The sequence below is a fragment of the Humulus lupulus genome, chromosome 1, assembly GCF_963169125.1.
Source record: "Humulus lupulus chromosome 1, drHumLupu1.1, whole genome shotgun sequence".
NCBI classification, from domain to species: domain Eukaryota; kingdom Viridiplantae; phylum Streptophyta; class Magnoliopsida; order Rosales; family Cannabaceae; genus Humulus; species Humulus lupulus.
In genome coordinates, this window is record NC_084793.1 from 167,325,438 (window position 1) to 167,341,692 (window position 16,255).

The 16,255-nt window shown below is 37.5% G+C and overlaps 1 long non-coding RNA gene across 1 annotated transcript; it reads right to left on the minus strand.

Moving 5' to 3' along the window:
• Positions 1 to 12,365: 12,365 nt before the first annotated feature.
• LOC133800168 (uncharacterized) lies at positions 12,366 to 14,255 on the minus strand. Its single transcript, XR_009876450.1, has 2 exons — positions 14,058 to 14,255; positions 12,366 to 13,738 (listed from the first exon to the last, which is right to left on the minus strand). It is a non-coding gene; the product is annotated as an uncharacterized LOC133800168 (long non-coding RNA).
• Positions 14,256 to 16,255: the final 2,000 nt, after the last annotated feature.

The following is a 16,255-nucleotide window of genomic DNA, read 5'->3' on the forward strand; positions in this document are numbered from 1 at the left end:
CTTTACCGACCAGGGAAATGTATTCATGTGCACAAGAACTTGCTAACATGCCCACAGAAGAGAAAGATGTTAAGCAGTTAGTCACCTTGGAGAATCTTCGATTGGTGGGGTTGTTACCAAACAATCAAAGCATCATAGAAGGCCGTACTACTGAAGAAGCAAACACAACTAACCAGTCAAATGTTGATACCGAAGTAGTGACTGACCAGTTCTCTCCTGAACCATCTCCCCAGTCACACCGATCAGGTGATCTTATTATTAGGGAAAGGGCTCCTCTAGATCGTCGTAGACTTGCCTTTCCTTCCAGACCCGAGAAAGGAAAAAACATTGAACTCCTTAGAGAAGACAACTCATCGTCTGAAGATGAAGACGAAATTTTCGATGAAATTCTGAACTCAAGTTTTTCTACCATAGTTTTTCTTATTGTAGATAACTTTTTTGAGACTGATTGTGTGAAATTTGTAAAGTCATGTGACCATAGTAAAATCTTCATTTACTTATATGTATCTCTCATTTCCACTGACTAGTTTTGCGCTTCACTTTTTTGCAGATCCAGACATGTTTAAGCAATTCAACACTTCCTCTGCCCAAAAGAGGAAACCTGGTGAAGGTAGTAGTTCAAACCCTCCGAGCAAGGTTGCGAAGACTGTACCGACCAGCCAGGGGAGATCATCTAACCAGCCTATCGCTATCCCATGATTGACTCCTCCATCTATTCCTCCTTCTCCTAGCTTAACAATTACCCGACTGGCTAACTTAAGTGAGCCCCTTCACATTCCTGGTGAGTACGACAAAGAGTTACTAGTCCATACTCTTCACCACTCAACAACTACTCAGACCTTTGAGACTCTACCCCAACAAAGCGTTGAAGTTTTCCTTCACAAAGGCCTTGCTCAAATTATGAGTGTAATCATCTTATCAGAAACACTCACTTTCTTATTGGTTCTTCTTATTCTGAATACTTTTCCGGTTATTTACTCTAGGGACTCATCACAATTAGTCATGCTCAACACCGAGTAGTAGAATATAAGGAGCTGGTCAAGGTCTTGAATGATCAATTGGTGGAAGCCCAAGAAAAGATTGAAACTCTGACTAAATCTGAGAAAGATCTCGAAGAAAAGACCGAGGAGGCAGAGAAAATAATTGCCGACTGGGACAAATCTCTGAGGGAGTTGGCTGATGAAAATAACAAGCAGATCTTGACCAACAAGTCATTGACTGACCAGCTAAAGAAAATGACTCATGAGAATGAAGAGTTGAAACAAGATAAGGAAGCTGATCTGGCTCGCTATGAAGAGATCTGCTTAAACTGCTTCTGTCAGATATGGAAGCTAAACAAGCCTCTCAACCTTGACTTTCTCTCTGAAGAGGCAAGGGCAGAAGAACTTGCCAAATGTGAAGCTAAGGTCGTTGAGGAGGCGACCCTTCCAGCTGGAGTTGTGCCTGCCTCCCTGCTCTATCATTCTGACCAGAGGAGGTTCCAGATGTTGACGAGAGTGTTGACCATCCAGGGACAAGTTTACCCGACCAGTAAACATGCTATTCAACTAGAAGGGCTTCCTACCTGACCACAGAGTTTCCTACTCGACCAATGATGCATGCTCAGCAGACCAGGGAAGTTGTATCTGCTCTCCTGACCAGGGAAACTTTGCACCTGACCAGCAAAATTTTGTACCTAGCCAATAGTTTACTCTTTTTTCTTATACTTTTGTGAAGATAATTGCTGCTTAGCTGTAACGCCCTGGATAACCAAGACCGTTACACCGTGTGTTTGGAATAGTGCAAGACTTGCTAATCAAGTCACTTAATTCAAAATGTGTTTCTAATGACACAAGCAGATTAGGATTCAAATAATTTTGGTTATAAACGATTAAACTTTATTAAAAACAGATGTTTAATACATGGGATCCCAAATCAGGGTTTAAATAACTTAAGTACGAAATTCTTAATTACAAGTAGATAACCGAGCTACTCTAATGGAAAAATATACGTTTTAGGTTCCCGTTCCTGTACAAATCCTCGATTGTGGTGGCCGAGCAGCTGACGATGTACACCTCGCCCCCAGAGCTCTCCAACCCATGGTCAACTTGTCTTACCTGCACCATGTAGCACCCGTGAGCCGAAGCCCATCAAGAAAACATAATATCATAACATAACAGTATTAATAGCTAACAGTTCCCAGAGCATAGTCCAACAATCACAAAATACTATTCAGTTCCATCAAGCCATAAAATTCATTCAAAGCAACACACTGATCAATAACCGTTAATCTAGCTCCAGATACTCATTAAGTCACAGATAATAATCCACAGTAAACACGTATCAAGCAATAACTATGGTTAACGCCTGCAGGTCGCACCCTCTGTTTAACTCACTGCCTTTGGATCGCTTTGGCCAACTCCAGTGATATGCCCACTGACTCCGGCCAGCTTAACCGAGCTCAGTGAATAATAAGCTGTCCTCGGATACCAGTGTCCGAGCCGCGCCATATGCGCAAGTGTGGATTTTGGCACCCTTAGGCCGTTACCACATGTCCCCGTGGCATAATACCACCTTATGACATTCATGCGATTATAGGGAGCTCTTAGTCCCAACATATTCACATGGTTTATTATGATCACATAATAATACATTCAATTATAGGGAACACTTAGTCCCATCCTATCCACATACACAGGTGCAGTTCTCTTACCTTGATTCCAAGTGCTTTAATTAGAGAGGACGACCCCCGAGCACGATCCATTCCCGAGCCCTAGCTTATCACCTAGTCACAACCCAGATAATGGATTCCATTAATATTCACATACAGGTTTTCATGTACAAAACTAGCTTCCAGGAAGTCAAATCCCACCAAGCACGGTGGTGAGATTGATCCCGAGCACCCTAGGCTCGATCCCCGTACTTTAAAACCTTGAACGTTCAAGTATGCATCTAAGGGCTGCGGCCCCTAAAGCTTAGCCGCGGCCCTGCCCTTAAACAGAACCAAGGCCCTCCCTGAAAGAAGACACGCGCCGCGGCCCTTGCCTTGGGCGCCGCGGCGCTCCCCCTTGGCCGAACCCTCCTGGCTTATCTTCAACCTAGGGCCGCAGCGCTCTAGAACAGAGCCGCGGCCCTTCCCTTTGAGCCCAGAATTTCCACCATTTCTAACCTCTAAACCTTACCCAAAATCATCCCAAAGCTCTCTATTTCATTATCAATCATTCCCAACACTCTTAGCACAATTTAAACAGCATAATTCGACAGAACTATAGCCCAACAACCTACTAGAACCCCATCTCCAACTTCTGAAACTCAAGAACCTCAAACACTCAAACTAACCATTCAAACTCAGATTAAAACCACTAAACCATGAATTGAAACTTACCTCTTCTGCTGAACCACTTCACCAAGCTAATTCCCAAGCTTTCCTCCTTAATTCTGTCTTTAAACATCAAAACCATGTTTACCTCAAAACCTAACCAAAACCCAGAATTTATAATCATAGAAAAGAAGATTCAATGCTTACCTTAGTGTTGATTCTATTCCTTGGATGATTCTTGAACTAAGCCCCAAAGATCCAGCCTCAATTTCCAGAAATTCCCAACTTGTTTCCCTTTAGATTTCAGTGTTCCTTTTGCCTTGTTTTTCCTTAAGAGAGAGTAGAGTATAGAGCTGAAAAAGAGTCGGTTTATTTTCCTCTAGGGGTTTCCTTAAGTTTATCTTATCTGCTAAGTTAATTCCCAAGGCTCGGGGTGCTGGAACCGTCCCCGAGGCCAAAACAGTAAAATTCCCCAATATTCCCACCTAGAATTTCTAACCTCAAATATATTTCCATATATTTATTTTCATAACCCGATAGTCTAAATAACTACCCGATACCTATAATATTCTAGACTTATCCAAAGCCAACTATTAAGCCCTGTTGTGACTTTTCCCGCTACCTGCTCCCTAGGATCGCCTCGTGCCGATAGTTACAAATGCACACACCTGTACACACATAAACATTTATCTATCTATCCACATAATAATGTGGTCCCAACGATTTATCACACACATTCTCATTTATGCCCTAACGGGCCAAAATTAAAACAACACCCTTACCATCCAAACAGGGCCCGCTTTACTTATCCAATACCCATATGCATGCTTTCTTACCATTAATTCTCTTAACCTCCAATTATGCCCTCCCGGCACACTAACCAAGGCCCTTAAGCCTTAATAGTAATTTTGGGTCGTTACATTAGCAGTTTTGATATTTTTCTCGTACGGTCGAGTTGTTGGCATTTATACTTTACTTTTCTTTGCTAACTTGAAACATTCTAAGTCTTCTTAGACTTAAAACATTATAAGTTTTTTGTGAATAGTAAAGTCACTCTGATGTATGCCTTATATTTTCGCACGAGTACTTAGTTTTCTAACTTAGAAATTATAGACATTTCATAAGTCCCTACTAAGTATACTTTCTCACATTCTTATTGCTCTAACATTTTATGAGCATAATGTTTATTGTCACACGAATATTTTCTTCTAACTTGAAATTTTGAAAAATTCCAAGTTACTTAAGCTTTGTCAAACAAGTTAGCTTAATGACCTTTTTTGACTTCGAAAATTTACAAGTTAGCCTAAAAACAAATATCTTAACTTATGCTCTTATTGCCTGCATTGAATTATATACCAGTATACCCCATGTGCCCCCTAAGTGATCGAGGGTTGAAAGATCCTTGGATACTTGCTACTTGACCGAATCTGTTCGAGTAGTTAATTACTTGTGAAACACATAGAACATATGGAAAATATTCGAGCAGTTGAACACTGCTTGAACATACCGACCAGTTGAACATTGTTCGAATAATTAACACACATGCATATTTGTAGCAAGAATCGACCATGCTGCGCGTAGTCTCTTTTATTACTCGTAAATTAAAAAAGGACAAAACAAGTCTAATAACGAGTCTTAAACAACAAAAATTGTTCAAAAATAAATGACTGGTCAGCAAATAACCAACTCATAAACCAAACTTAAATAACAAGTTAAACAAATTGAAATTAAGCTACCACTTTGAAAGCAGTATTTAGTGATAATATATCCTCAGATGCTCGCCATTCCAGTGGTTCCTGATCAGGCTCCATTCAGCCAATAAAGTTTGTTGTAAGTGTCAGAAGGCAAAACTTTCTTGATTTGATAAAGTCTTTCCCAATTTGGTCCTAGCACTCCAGCTGCTGGGTCCAGGTTAAAGATTAAAATGAGAATGTTTTCATAAACATTCAAAAATCCATCAAAGGAGCCGATATATTTCCCCTAGTAGGCGATATATCGCCTGGGCCAGTATGCCCGAGGCTTGTCGAGGTGATCGTGCGAAGTTACGTGTTTTTCGTATCCCCGTACTGCGATATATCACCCCCTATAGCTGCGATATATCGACATACGCTGAATATTTAAACACGAAATTGCACATTTTCAGCCTAATTTGAATTGAGTAAACAGCGTTGACTAAGTCCTCTAACGATTTCAAAGCTGCTGACAGACCCTAGGATATTCAAATATTAATCTTAATAAACTTATTTCTCAAAAATACTTAATTATCATTAAACATACACATGACAAGTGTTACTTTCTTATTGGGTCTATCTAAACCTTATAATATAAAAAATATCACCATCAATATCAGTCATATTAATCAAACCTTAGGTTAAAATTAATATTCTTAAACTATAGGTTAAACTTAGAAAGTCTACAAGTGTTACTATGAGTGTCCAATTAAATCCCGGTCTGAACCAAAATCCACAGTCATAAAAATACTACAACTATTACTATTGCTACTATTATCTAACTAGCTAAGTAAAGTTCTTGGACTCTACATGAACACTGCCTAGTTTTTATTGACCGGTTGACAACTTTTTAAATTCACTGACCAATTGAACACTACCTAGTTTACCGACCAGTTGAACATTGTTCGATTTGATTTTTCAGAGGGCTTACTATGCGGGACCTGCTCTCTCCCACTACGCTGCTGGCTAGGATGTAGTGACGGCTTCTCGGCACGGCCTGGCGAATCTCTTCCTCCTTGTTGGTCGTTGCCCTCTTTCTCCTTTGACCGATCGGTGTGATGACTATCAGCCTCATCCTGACCATATCCGTCATTAAACTGTGAAGTTTTCTTATCTCGAGGAGTCTTGGTCTGCTTATGCCTGGGTGGAGTCTTCTTACTGCCTGACTGGTGACTCCCTGATCTAGAAGTTTCTGACCGGTGGCTCCTGGAAAGGGTTCTAGAATTCTCCCTTTGTGTCGAGGTAGTCCCAGAGCGGACCCCATCATCTATTCGACCAATGGAATTACTTCTACTTTTGTCTGGCCCCCAAGAATCGGCTCTGCCAGCAGGGACTTCTGACCAGCGTTATTATTTCTTGATCCCTGGGCGGCTGCTCGTGCCACAGTTTGGGCATTGTCCTGGGCCAATTGAGTAGCTTCTTCTAGAGCAAGTGCTGCCTCGCGATTTCATCGGTCGGCCTCCTCCCACCGTCACCTGATCCCTTTGCTTCTAGCATCCATTTCCCATCTCTACTGCTCGAATGCAGCTTTGTGCCTAGCCATTTCCTCAGCAAAAGACTCTTGTCGAGCATTGAATTGCATCATCTCTTTCTGGAAAGCCCCCATGGCCTCCTAGAGCTGTACGACCTCTGGAGTTGTCTCCTCGAGAAAGACCCCGGGCTCATTGTCAGGGTTCTCAGGTGTAGGACCTTTTGGCTAACAGTTTCTTTTGCAGTTGACGTAACGGGCTTCCTGGGCACCATATTGGTAGGATAGTAGTGTGTTTCTTCTATTTAGGCTCTCAATGAAAGCACCAAAAATGTTGACCACGTTTTTGGCCAACTGCGAGTAGACGCAAAAACGACAATAAACCTTGAATAGAAAATAGATAACACAACTAATTTTATAGTGGTTCAGCCCCAATTTGTTGGTAATAGCCTAATCCACTTAGAGTTTGTGATATATGTAGCCTACAATTAAGATCAGATGAACCTTGGTTAACTGAGTTTCTCAAGTATAAGAAGAAAAGTACAGTGTTTCTCTCTCTAAACTCTCAGAATGTCCCAAGTAACGGTCCCAAAATATCAAAACTAGAGAGTTTTCTCAGTCTAAATAAGAGCAGATCCCTAAAATGATGCCACGAGCTCTTTATTTATAGGCTCATGGATCGTACATGAAAAATATCCCGTTTTGACGAGGACCTTGGTTGTTTAACCAACTTGAATTAATAAAGTAATAAACAAATCTAAATTGCAACAATATAGCTATTACTTCAGGATATCTGAGAGATTTGCGCGATAGTTACGAGCTATTCAGGTTGAAGTTGTTACTGAGGTTCTATAAAGAAGTCACTGGGCAGTTAACTCTTGAGATTCTGACACATCCGGTCAGCTAGACCCTCAATTTGACATAGCTGGTCAGATGAAACCCATTTTTGAGACGACTGGTCGGCTGAACTACTTGTTTGGTCAGTCTGATGAGTTCCATTCCTGAGATGTCTGGTTGGGTGAGCTCCATTCCTGAGATGTCTGGTCGGCCAAAATGTATGTCTGGTCGGTTGAGACTTCTCCCTGACCAGAGAAAAGTATTCTTCGATGCAGCTGGTCGACTATATCACGTTGTTGAAGTAACTGGTCGGCCAAAACACATTACTGGTCGGATTGCACCATTCTCTGATATGACTGGTTGGGCACAACATCTTACTGAAGTGAATGGTTGGACAAAACAACTTCCTGGTCGGGTAGAATTCTTCACTGGTCGGCCAAAAGCCTTACCTGGTCGGGCAAATCACTTTCTGACCAGGTAAATTCATTTCCTGACCAGTAATGTCACAACTCCGTAGGTCAACTTCCAACCTTTTCACTTCCTTGGTCAACAGATTTATTAACTATTAATGTGTCATTTACCCACCATGCATTGCCACTTGTCACTTCTGATTGCCACGTCATCGAACTGAAATTTTGGGGATAACAAAAGTTATAAGGAAATCATTGTTTCACTTCTTAAACTGAAGCTATAGATTTCATATCTATGATAAATACTCCCACTTAATTATACTACCAAATCTCCAATATGTAAGTATGAGTTAGTCCGTAGGGTAAGCTGGTAACAAACAAATCAAAAGACTTGAATAATACAATTAGCAGAATATTAATCACTCAGAATTAATATTGAATTCACCTATGGTCAACATTGTGATATGATTAGATTAGATAATAACGATACTTACTTATCTTATCAATAATCAATATCAGTCCAGTCCAATGTAACAAAATACATCTGATCTTATCTACTGGTCAATGTCCTGGATATGACATCACACCAGATGTGTAAGTAGATCTTATTGTAGATTACCCAATCAGTAAAAATTCAGTGTACTGTTTTTGTCTTAGGACAAATTATTTTGAACGTATAATTACAATTATAATCCACTATGACCGAGTCACTATAATTGTAACTGTACATATGTTCGAGATTTTATAAACGTTTGCATTAATAATAATTAATCATGTAATAAAACATGTAAACAACACAATTTGATTTAACAAAATGATTTCTACTACTTTATTAATGAAGAATGACAACTCAAGCTTAAAGTTTTTTCATCTAATAATCACGTGAAGCTATATTTCAAAGAAACTTAAGCACCACAAACGAAGTAGAAATAAACTAGCAAGAAAGTTTATATATATTCATTTAACAATATTTATCTCATTTTTATATTGAGAATTAAATGTACCAGAAAACATTGCAGAGATTGAAGAGAGAAAGAGACTAAGTGTGTGATACTCTGTATCTATGTGTCCTAGAATGAGAGGAGAAACCTTCTTTTACAGGATTCATGAAGAGTTCAAAATGTGTGTGAATCAAGTGCATTAATGCCAAAATATCCAACAAATCTAGAATCTTAATTTCTGAAAATCACTCAGAATTAATCACACTTATTATGGTAATATCAGTAGTTTACACAAAGTAATTTTCTGAAAATCAATCAGAATTAATCACACTTATTATAGTAATATCAGTTGTTACCCAAAGTGATTTTCCAACAATCAATCATAATTAATCACAATATTCTGATATCTCAATTTTGACCAAAGTGATTTGCCAAAATCAATCAAAATAAATCACACAATATTCATATAATCTCATCTTTAATCAAAGTGATTTGCTGAATCATTACAATTTTAGGCATTAATTTCTCATTCACTCAACTTTTTCCAACAAATAATATGTTATAAAATTGAATAATGTGAGGGACACACTCACTCAGAACAATATTTGTTAATAAACAAATACTCAAAATAATATTTGTTAATAATATATAAAGTAATATATTATTTGATGATTTGATTTTTGTAAGACTTTCCTATTTACGTCTTTTTTGTATGCTTTAACAAAGAATAGAAAGGGAAAGTCATGAAGTCATCACATTAGTACATTCAAATACATCTTGTATTTTAAAATAGAGTATAATTACTAGACCATGTAATTACACAGTAATTTTTAAACACACTCTAAAAATTTATACTCTAAATCTTGTTTGATTTATTTACATGTCTGAGTTTAGAAGGAAATAATAATATTTTTATTATTAAATTGTACAATTACTAATACATGTGTATGTATATCTTTCTTCATATTAGCATTTATGTCCAAATATTCACTCTCAATTTTTGATAATTAGGAAAGAGTTAATTGATTTTGTTGAGTATTTTATTGAAGATTGTCCTGCAATAACAAGTATATGGCAGCTCGCGTTATTGCGATCAATTATTTAGATTGAAAAATATAAAAGATCTTCCAACAAAAATGGTCGATACAAGAGAAAAAAAAAGTATATTCATTAGGTTGCTATACTATTATTGTGAAGATGGTATATTTTCTTTTTAGGGAAATTTGCGGCGAAAATTACTAAGTAATCTAAAATGTTGAACGTAAATCACTAAGTAGTTTTTTTTTTCTTTGCAGCAAAAGTCAGTTAGTAGTATAAAATATTGGACTTAAGTTACTAAGTAGATTTTTTGGCAGCAAAAATCAGTAAGTAGTATGAAATATTGCACTTAAGTCACTAAATAATTTTGTGTTGCAAAAATCATATTTTACACTAATCTTGTCCCAATTTTAATTAATTAATAAAATTCTAAAAGATATATATTTCTATCTATGATATATTATTTGAAATCTAATTTAAAATAATAAATTTTTTTAAAAATTTCTAACATAAAAAAATTATTTACTTTGATTTAAACTAAGTTTTAGAAAATTATACAACTTATATTGAATCAAACTAAATTAAATAATTTTTTTATGTTAGAACTTTACAATTTTTTATTTTATTTTTGAAACAGATTTTAAATAAATTTTTAATGTTAGCAATATATATTTTTAGGTTTCTATTAATTAAAACTAAGACAAAATGGGTGCAAAATGTGGCTTTTACAACCTGAAAAACTACTTAGAGCACTTCCATCCGGTGAGGTATATTACCAAAATCTGTAAAATATAGCTAAAACTAAGAAAAATGGGTATCCATTGGATGATGTATTTTACAAATATTTTTAGATAAAGCTACAGTACAAAGCAATATCTAATGTACACTATTCATCCTTCAACCCAATATTATAACATTAAAATATATAAGGATATTATTGATAGTTATAAAAAATATTTGAAATGAATAAAAAATGTTTGAAAATATAATATTTAAATGATATAGAGAAAAAAAATAGAGAATCTGATATATGGTAAAATGTTAAACTTAGAGGTAAAATAGAAAAATGTATGTTTTGGGGAGGTATTTTAAAGGATGAAGTAGAGCAGCGGATGAGCTCCATTAGTGACTTAAATGCAACTTTTTAGACTACTTACTAACTTTTACCGCCAAAAAAGCTACTTAATGACTTCAATGCAACTTTTTAGACTACATACTGACTTTAGCTGCAAAAACCTACTTAGTGACTTAAGTGTAACCTAATAGACTACTTACAGATTTTGCCATAAATTTCCCATCTTTTTATATGAATTTTGTTAAGAATCGACAGTGTATGATGCAAATCAAGGAACTAATGGAGCTGTTCATAATCACCATAGACGTAGGCCTCCAAGGATGCAAGGGGAAGTCTCAAATGATCCACTAAGCTTGCCTAGTGGGCCAATTACAAGGCTTAGAGCTAAATATTTCAAAGAAGCTCTAAATGGGTTGATTCAGCAAGTAGAACTATCTATTTCTTCATGTGTGCCCAACTTAGGCCTAAATCAAAGTCAAGAGAGCCCAATCCACATTGTCACGGTTCTAAAAGACTCTTTTTGAAAAGCACGCATAACCATATTCCTTGGAAGTCACAAATCATCTTATTTAAGTTTGTTCACACATTGGGAAGGCTTCAACAATTTTCAGTACTAGAATGCATGTTTTCCCTTACTTATTAATTATTTTAGGTCTTGTTTCAATGTTTTTAGTTGTGCATTTATTGTAATTTTATGGGTTCGAATCAGATTCATATATATGTCTCAATTTTGGTTTTAATTGTCATTTATTTCTTTGTGTATAAGGGGGGGTGCACAAATTTTCCTATAAATAGGACCAAGTATTGTATGTTTGAATCAATTAATTAGATTAAGAGAATTTTTAGTAAGTTATTTTGTGTGCTTCTTTGTTCTAGTGAAGACTTTGAACTTATCAAGATTATTTCTTATGACGTTCAACAACTAGACTTACCATTTAGATTCTGTTCAACAACTAGACTTACCATTTAGATTCTTAAGTATTTTGGTGTGGCATCTTCACATTTTGTAATTCTTGGCTCTTATCTCTTTATAGATAGCAAATAAGAGCTCAACTTACTTGTTTTTTTTATTTTTTTTTGCAGAATTGAAGTTCTATTCCATATATTGTTATCAGATTTCATCACATGTGTTAGTGGGGTTCATATAAGTTGGTTATTGGAGCTTTGGTTCTAAGGCAAGTTTGACTATCCATTTACTCACTTTCTTTTGTTTCATTTAAAAAAAAAATGAATTTTTTGTTGTTTCAACAAATTTAAGTTTATTGGATTGTATTATATTTGAGATTCATCAAGCTTCTGGGTTGTTAATTTTCAGAGTTTGTTCAAAAGTTCCTTGTAGCATATAAAAAAACTGTGCAAAAAAGATAGAGAATTGATGTTGTCTTTGTTATCATTTATATTCCTTGTTATTTGACATAATTTGATCTTGAACTACTCATTTGCACTAGTTTTCTTAAGAATCACTTATTAATCTTTTGGTCTAATCATATTGATCTTCCATGAAATTGTTGTTTGAAAACTTGGTATGCTTTCGTTAGTATGATTAAGAAGAAGAGAAATACACAGAGTGGAAAAAGGCAAAAGAGTGTGAGAACATTATTTGATGAAAGCCAGATTGAGACTAGACACGAGGGTTGAGTGTTACATAATTTTTTACAGTGAAAACACATGAGAGAGTGCTTGTGAGGTCTTTAACATTGTTTTGCAAATTTTATTATTTTAATATGTCCAATCTTGAAGCGAATTCAAATGAAGAAATTTAATAGCCCACTCAAAACCTACAAATAGACACATTTATGGGAGAAATGACGCAAACGATGCTGGTTAAATTTGAGCAGATACAATTTGAAAGATAACGTAGAATATAACCTTCTCCTCATGGGAGGGGTATGAATGACTTGGGCTCTTGCCAAATAAAGGTCGGTCTTCCTTGGCCTAGAATATTGTCTTGGAGGGAAAAATCAGGGATCCATAAGGTAAAATCGAATATGAAAAACAAAATGGGTACGACATAAGGGTCAAGAATATGACTCACTGACTTGGTTGAATATAAGGCATAGTTGATGATTGTTGCGAGTATCGAACATTATTGAGAAAATAACTTATAGGCTTGTTCTCGTTATGATGGAGTGTTCGATAGAGCGACATCCATTTTATTAAGGAGTAAACATCATCATCTTCCTTTGTCCCTTTCTTAGGAGTGGCTTTAATCTGGAAGTGGTAGTGAATCTCTTCGAGGTTTGTGAGGATCCAGTCCTTCTCCTTTCACAACATGCAAAATGCTTCCAAGAGTCGATAGGCATTCTGTATAAACTAGAATGGCGATACCCTCATCTAGACCATGAAGTTGATGAAGTATTGGTGGAGGGAAGGGTAGCGCTGACTTCCATGTAGGTGACTCTAGGCCGAGAAGCCATTGTATGAGTAACAAGCTCGCTCTATCCTGTCAGGAGCCTATTCAAAAAATGATTGGAGGCAATACCATAGTGCTCCTTAATGGCATGAACCACCTCCAACGACACAGATTCAGACACAATCGTCTCCAAGTCAAAGTGTGTAGCTTTAGGGGGAGGGGTTTGGGGGTCCAATGTCGGGCCTAAATGCCTCTCAGAAGCCGTAGGCACCACCCATGGTTGCTGACTTTGTTCCATAGAGCTCATAAGGGCTGCAGTAACTCTAGTAGATGTGGAGGATTGGTCATACTCTTCAACTACTCGAGTACGTTCCATGAACCCCCACATCTTTCCTTCACGAAATTCTCAAATTCTCTGGTTGCAGTCGCTTCAGACACAACTTTATCCTCTCGTTCTCGAGCGTCTCTATGAAATTGTAAGCTCTTCAACAAAGGAGACTCCTTGAGTTCTACTTAACGATAGAAAACGACGTCGAAAAAGTGATACATGTGCAGTTGTAGCTCTTCGAGCTCGGGGTCATGGTACATCTGAAATACAAAATGAGCATATAAGTACTTGGTCAAAGAAACAGACACAAAGATACTCAGAGAAATGCAAAGTAAAAGATGCTGATTGTAGGGACAAAAGAACGAGGGTGAAGCCTAGAAAAAGAAATGGAAAAACGAGAAAAAAATTTCTAAAAATCACAAAAACCTTAAGCATCGCTAACCCTAGAAATCGAGAGAAATAACAATCATCAGAAAAAATTCATAGAACATCTTCTAATTCATCACAAATATACATAAGCAAAACAAAGTGTATTCCAACAAGCAAATGAGCTAAGAGGAAAGGAAAAGGGAAACTTACATGCTAGAAACCGTGTATATGTCTGATACGTTGTCCTCACTTGGATAAGATGGAGAACATTAACTATGAATTCCCTCACCAAACTATTTGGGTAACTGATCGGCTCGAGACCTATTGTTTGGAGGAAAAGAGTTGATCGAGAAACTCAGATAGAAAAAGCTCTATGAATAAAAGGGACAAATGGTGAAAAAATCTAAGTGAGGAATAAGAAGGGTTTCAAAGGGTATAAATAGAATAAATTGAGATTTTGAATTTGAAAATCAACGTTCAGATCTAGAGGTGGGGTACTTGAGTGCCATCCAATGGCCCATTTCAGGAAGGAACACCTTGATACACACAATGACATGATGGCTGACTCTCTTAGGGTCGACGCGGGCCCCAACATTTATTATCGTCGCAGGGGACCAACCGCTTAGAACACAACACGTGTCCAGCATTCAATGCTCAGCACAATCCCCGAGGAAGGTCAATGATTGACGCATACCTCCTAATCGTATGGCCACCAACCTGCGACATGAATTTAGTACTACCACTTGTATGTACGCAAGAAGTATCTACTGCTTAGAATGCACTAGAGACTTGGGAGGCAAATATTTTAGGTTTTTCTTAGAGGCTAATGCCTCGTTGGAAATCTTTGACATGTTGCCATCACTCATTAGAATACCCAATTCCTTGAGAGGAGAGATTGGAAGGAAGGTCAATCGTCGAATACTCGAGACCCAAGAACACAACTTCGGTTAGTGAGAAGTCTCTACTGCATAGAATGCGCTAGAGACTTAAGAGGCAAATGTATTAGGTTTTTCTCGGAGGATAATGCCCCGTCAGAAATCTTTGACATGTGGCCATCACTCATTAGAATACCCAATTCCTTGAGAGGAGAGATTTGAAGGAAGGTCGATCGTCGACTACACGAGACCCAAGAACACAATTTCGGTAACCTGCTAGCAAAGACTTATCGAGGAGGTCTTCGAGGACGTAATCAGGAGCATATTTGCGTGCTAATTTCTTGGAAGTCCGAGAAGCCTCCCCATGGGACATTTCGACCACCTACTCATGAGAGATACGCCTAGTAGTCTCACGTGTAGCACCCAAGTTATCTTGATAACATATAGCCAATAATGATATGATTGCATTGCATTACATACCATACAATATTTATAATTTGAGCATATGTATATTTTTATAAGTGTTTTCATGCATAAATATAAAAGTTGTGTATATGATTGTTATGTATATGTTCAATATTATTAACCTTGTGGCATTTGAGTTGTCTTATTATGGGTGTTTGATGTGACTAAATTGGAATAAAACTCATTTGTTAGCATTAATTATGAAAATTTTAACCTTCATTAAAATTATAGAAAAATTATACAGTTGGGATCCCAAAATGTTGTTTAGAAAATATATTACAGCTAAAAAATATAATTATGGTCGACCTAAGCGACAAAGCGGTTCATTACAGCACATTTCCCCAAAATCACCCTGGCTGTGGTAGCAAGGTAGGCCGAATATGTACCCGTCGCTCCACGCTCTCCGTACTCATGGTTGGTCGACCTTTCCTTTGCCCTTACCTGCTTAATAGAGCACCCATGGGCTAAAGCCCAACAAGAAAACCCAACATATAACATATAACATAACAATCCATAATATACAACAAAACAACAAACAAGCTAAACACATAGCGGCCTATGCCGACCTAGTTGCGTTATCAGGCCCTGGGTTCGCGGTCTTCACCAAGCAGGTTGGTACAACACCCTAGGAGGGTCTCGCACTAGCTGCTTGCACTTAGTGTGCTCAACGCCGATCTCGGCCCCTTGCTGTACCCAGCTTCTTGCCGTTCTCGGCCTGCGCCGTTCCTGACCTTCGCTATTCCCAGCCTTCGCCGTTCTCGGCCCTCGCCGTTCTCGGTTCATAAACATACATAACATTCACACATATTCACATGCATATTAAACACAAACATTAGGGTCGTGCCTTGAAATACAGACAATAGGGCCATGCCCTGCTCTACGGGTACAATCGTTTTCTTACCTGTGTCCCGAGCTGATAAGGCAATGCGATCCCGTGCACATTCCCCTAATCCGAGCCTCATTGAAAACCTAGTCACAATGCATTCATAATAACCATCCATCTAGCCTTAAACCAATAAATAGCTTCAGAATAATAATCTAGCCTCCGAGACCTTGGATTCTACTAAA